We start from the raw sequence: 6000 nt of genomic DNA on the forward strand, positions 1-6000 counted from the left end.
GTGCCTATTAAAAATTCAATTGAGAACTGTGCCAGGATATCGAGTCAATGAGTTTGTACACACTGTCAAACAAAACTTCATCAACTACTGACATTTCCATTTTGACCACTTTGCGGTGCCTGAAGGAGAAAAACTCTGTGGTCACTTCTCTGTTACCCAGATAATACAGTGATGCTGGACAGGACAATAAAGACACATATTCAGTGAGGAAAACATGCTAAAATCTCACTCTAAGATCTTCAAATCTCCCCAAAGGCACAAACTGTTTCATTACTCTGCTGAAGATATAGCTTTTAATTCTGCTATGTTGAATTCTTTGAAATCTGTACGTTTCTACTATTTCAAACATCACAGGTGGATGGAGTAAAACATGCCTTCAAGTATTATTTTTTATGCTTTCCAGAAATGTCGAAATTATTTACCTGTTCACTAAATTGATAAGAATATTTTGTCTGTTTAGCCCTTAAAGGCCTAAGGAGAAGCAGAGAAGATATTCCTCTCCTTTCATCCAGACACATTCCTTCATGACAATAAAAACATCTGCTTGCTTGTCAAAGACAGCACTGAAATATTTACACTATTAAAAAGAATATTCAGCATGAAGAATAAATCAGCTACAGAGAAACATGTTGGGAAAAAAAATCAAAAGGACCGGTGATATAACCAAACAAGTAAGCACTTGTTAAACCATGCTGACTCTCTTCAGCCATGCAAGACCAAATGACAGAGAATAAAATGGGCTTGGATACTAAAACACTTCAATTACACATATATGCCCTTTTACAAATTTCACAACTTCCCTGCCCCACATGAAAGATAACACAGTCTCTCCATGTCTGTCAGCTCGGTGCCTCCAGCACTGGCCCTTACACTCTGTGGTTCTTGACACCTTCAGACTTTCCCATGTTATTTATACTTATGGTCCTCTATTCCTATAACTGAGCAACTCTCTTTCCCTATAGGGTTAATGCAAGTTCATATGCTAACATTATTGTCCACTAGCCCTAAATTATCAGTCTCCCCAGATTATTGGAATCTCCCCAGGTGTAACTTGTACCCATTACCCCTCATCTTTTCCATGTGACTCCTTATAAAAAGAGAGTCTCCATCTTCTTTGTGGTGACCCTTTAAACACTGGAACATGGTGATAAGGTCTCCCCCTTAAGCCTTCTCTTCTCAAGGCTGAACAAACCCAGTTCTCTCAGTCTTTCTCCATATGACAGGTTTCCCAGTCCTTTGATCATCTTTGTGGCCCTTCTCTAGACCCTGTCCAACCTGTCCACAGCTTTTTGCACAGCGGGACCAAAACTGAACACAGTATTCCAGGTGGGGCCTGACAAATGCTGAGTAGAATGGGATAATGACTTTTTTGTCTCTGCTGGTGATGCCCTTGTTGATGCAACCCAGCACCCTGTTGGCTTTCTTTGCCTCTGCAGCACACTGTTCACTCATATCGAGCTTGTTGTCCCAGTCTGTGCTGCACTTCTGGATTATGTTTTTCGCAGGTGCAAGACTTTACGCTTGCCCTATAACTTGGCAGTTATGTTAATTTCCACACTCATAGAACTATCTGGCTGAACTGAGGTGTAGGTAAAGCTGTAGGAAGTTTATTTGGATGGAGAAGGCTCTAATGTCACAGGTCTCTCTGGAGGTATCTGGCGAAAAATCTGATACCATATTCAGACAATATACAGAATAAGAGGATATGGGTAGGAAACATAGCAGTATGCAGCAAAACTGTATCTCAGTGCAATTATTAATTCTCTTGTGTTAACAGATAATCTAAACATTTTGCATATATATTTAACAAAATATCACTTCAGAATAAATGTATCTATTCACTTTTTCTAAGGGGTGCATCTGGTTCCCTGGTTTCACAGACCATATACTAATATTTCTGCACAGGATTTTCCAGGCAGAAGTCTAGCAGCCCAGCTTTGGGATTAGTGCTTTTTCTTTACTGCTTCCTATTCTGACTTTCTGTTTTAGGAAGGTCACACTGCCCATAAAATTAATACAGTGAAGGGAGAGAAAGAGACTGCATGATAAATGTTTGTCAACTGAATGAGAGCAAGATACTAGTGAATGGGAATTTGTTAATAGAATAGTTAAAAATCACATACAGTTTAGCTACCAAGGACACAGACATTTTAGGCTGTATTGAGAAAAGGTAAAATGAGAGATGTGGAACCCCCACTTTTCCAATGACAGTCTTTCAGTTTGTCTCCTCTCATGATTTAGTGAGGACGTGGGGCTTTTAAGTTCCCATGATTCAGTGTCTGGATTCTTTGCTGAGGATGACAAGATTGAGGACTGCAAAAAGATATAAAGATAGCTTAGGCTATCGGACTTTTGACTGCTGGCAGATTTAAAATGAGGTTCTTCGTGTGAAGAGCACATTAGGAGACTCCATAGTCTACTTTTTCACTGACTAAGCTGAAATGTAAAAATACTGTACATGTTTTGCACATGTATTGGTATGATGTATCATGACATACATTGGAAACTTTCACTTTAAACAAGGCAGTCAAAAACCTCAGTACAGCAAATGGTCTTCAACAGCTTTATAGACTCCAAATAACTTAATTACTTTGTTAAAAGAGTTTTAGAAGTATATGCTTTCAGAAGCTTTAAATACACTTAATGTGCATCATCACTGTGAAACATTAATCTATCTAATAAGTACCAGCATTTCCTAAATAAACAAGATTTTTTAGGATGATAAAGCTGAAGTAGAGAAATAAGCTATTCCCTTGAGATAAGAAATTAAAGTCCTGAGTTTCTGTTGCTAGTGTTATATTCATGGCCATGAGGACTTGTCCTTAGGCAAGAAAAATGAATGGTCAGATTAAAACCATAGGTTAGCTTTCATTCTGAGGAGTCTTAAAACATTTAGAAATAAACTATTTTACAACTTCAATTTCTTTCTCTACTTCACATCACAGCATTAGGAAACCTTAATTTAGATTATGAAGATCTGAGTTTTCACCTGTTCCATAGGAACCTCCAAAATATCTTCTTGATTTTGTTAGACCAAAATTGTAAAATGTCTTGAAGTAATTATTTTGTATTTGATTGTTTATCAACAGTACCCACAAGACTATATAAATTTTATTTTATATTTTGATATAATCGGATACCAGGTAACAATTCTGGAAGACATTGTAAGTTATTTTAGTATTCAGATTATTTCTCTATTGTATGTAAAAGTAAAAAACTCAAACACTCAGCAAAGTTTTAATAAAAACAAGATCAAAAGGTAAAAGGAGGGAGCTGATGTATCTATGCATTTATACTGATATCACCTATGCATTTTACTTATTTCTAGTTAGCTGGGACATTCTAACAGCATATTGCCTCAGATTTGTGTGTGCATTGCTGTATTTCAGGAAAGTGTATTGTAATATATTAACATAGTGATTATATGCATTTAGAATATTAAAATAGTATGTTTTATCTTGTAGATATTTATTAACATAACAATATGTGGTAAGCTACTTATTATACTATTGTCATTTGTACCACTATAGCTAAGGATCTTCTCAGGATTTACATTATAATTCCCTATTTTCAGGGGCTTATAACTCATCAATAAATCTTTGCTCTGGGCTGAAAGTTGACATGAAAATTCTGTGTTCAGGATCATATTTTTTGCACAAAAGGGACATTGTAAAATCAGAAATAATTTTACTGGGGGATCATTTCCCCTTTTTATTGTTTTTCCACAACAGCTGATGGTGCTGAAGATGATGTAGAAGAAATATTAGTCTATTTCTCCCCACACTTGCACCAGTTTATACTGATATGCTAAAAGTAGCTGAATCACACTTTACATGAAACTCATATAATTCATTGCAGATACACGTTGTCACCTCCACTTTTTCTGCAGTTCCCTGTGGGGTACACATATTCACTTTCACTGCTTGAGTTTCATGCACTAGAAATATTTTGCTAGGTTGTGTAACTTGTAAAGATTAAGAATGAGATGAATTCACAAGTGTTTGATTTGCCCAGGATCAAACAACAGCTGTCAATGCATCCAAAAAAACACAAGTAGAGATGAAGAATCAATGAAGAATTAGGAACGGAATGTGAGATATGAGGTGAAGCATCTGCATGCAACATGCAGGCAGGACAGTTCCAGGCAGGACACATGAAGGCAATTGAGCAATGAAATGAGTGAGTTTCTGCAGTGATTATCCGGAGCTAAGGCAGAAGGAAACAAAACTGTAGTGGATAAATAGGAATGATGATCAAGCAGGAAAGCACTCTCCAAAAGTACGTCTGTATTGCCAGTCAGCCTTAAGACACCTGTAAGCCCACAGTCATCGATTGTCCCTTCTAGTAACTGTCCCCTTGGTCTCTGTTGGCAGTCCCAGTGCAAGCTTGGCCAGCAGCACTGCCCTCCCTGGAACTCCCCCAGTCGTGGCAGGCTCCCAGCAAGAGGATGGCACCAGGAAGATCCTACCACCTCCCCTTTCTCATCTTTTCTTCTGACAGCAAGATAATGTAATTATGCTTTTCAGTTTTTCTTTTTGTCTTTTCACACTGGAAATAAGAGGATTTTTTGTGATTGATTAACCATTAATTAGTTATAAGGATATATTTGTAGCCTTAAAATAAACATGTTCTTTAGAAATAAGCTGAAGTGAAGATTTGAGCAATGATGGCTGCAGAGGTAACGCATATAGAAAATGTGACACTGACATAGTGATAACACAGAGCATGATCCAGCAATAAAAATAAATGAAAATTATATCTACTGCAGTGCCTTTTCAAGTGCCTTACTCCTGAGTCTCTAGCACACCATTAATTTTTCCTTTCTCTGCATATGCCAGTTATGATGGAAAACTGAGACATATATACAAGGTAAGAGCAGTGAAGAATTTCACATACTTTCTAAGTATGTGGTTGTTCAGACTATTTGTGTACTAACAACAGAAGTGTCAATTGATCTCTTCATAGTCACAAACTAATGATCTTAGAGCAAGCAGATTCTAAGGATGGTGTTTAACACTGAAATTTGTAATATGGATTTTAGATTCACTGCAGTGACAATAAAAAGATAAATGGATATTTAAAAAACATGAGCATATGATATGCAAATCAAAATATTTACCTTAGATTTCTCCATTGATATGCCTATATAAACTAATTTCTACATAATTATTTTAAATGGAAGATAAAAAACAGATGTGAAATTATGTGAGCTGTTAGCAAGGAAACAAACAAAGCTTCTGCATGAAAGGAATGATTGTGTTGTGAATTTTATAGCAGCATTAACTTCTTGAATTGTAGCAGAAAAAAAGAAGGGAGAAAGAAAGAAATGGAAAAGCAACCTGGATAAATGTCATTGTTCTATTTTACTTCAGTATTGGTTGTCCATTTTATTTGAAGTATCAGTTTAACTGAACATTTATTTCACTAAAATAAAAGTAATCAATAATGACCGGGTACAGAATGTACTTATTTTCTTTTTTATGGTTTCCCAAACTGAAGTTGTTCTTTATATTTCTGATATAAAGAACATCTGTTTTGAATAATATCCACTGGTGTTTGAATGCCCTAAACTGAAACAGTTGAAGGGAGTGGATTTTCTTTAAGCTTCAGAGTCAACGTTAGTGCTGCAGCTAGGTTCACCTATCAGGCACACCTGCCTGTATAAATGGAGAAGCATGTCCACAAAATCAAATCTTTGTTTTGAAACATAAATCTGTTGTTTGGCAAAAGCAGTGAAAGATCCACTGAAATATATACGAGAGGCTCTATTATCCCATATAAAGATATAAAGACAGTAATGAGATAACAAGTGATGCTCCAAATGATTTTTAAAAAGATAAACATATAGCATACTCTGTCCTACCATTCATAGAAGTGGGTCTGATTCCGATTAGTTGATATAGTCAGAGATTTCTGGTCTCATTTATGGATGTTTAGAATATGTAAAACTGCAATAGTTGGCTCCAGATCTGAAATTTATTTTATAATTTGGTAATCATT

The sequence above is a fragment of the Strix uralensis genome, chromosome 5, assembly GCF_047716275.1.
Source record: "Strix uralensis isolate ZFMK-TIS-50842 chromosome 5, bStrUra1, whole genome shotgun sequence".
Taxonomy (NCBI): domain Eukaryota; kingdom Metazoa; phylum Chordata; class Aves; order Strigiformes; family Strigidae; genus Strix; species Strix uralensis.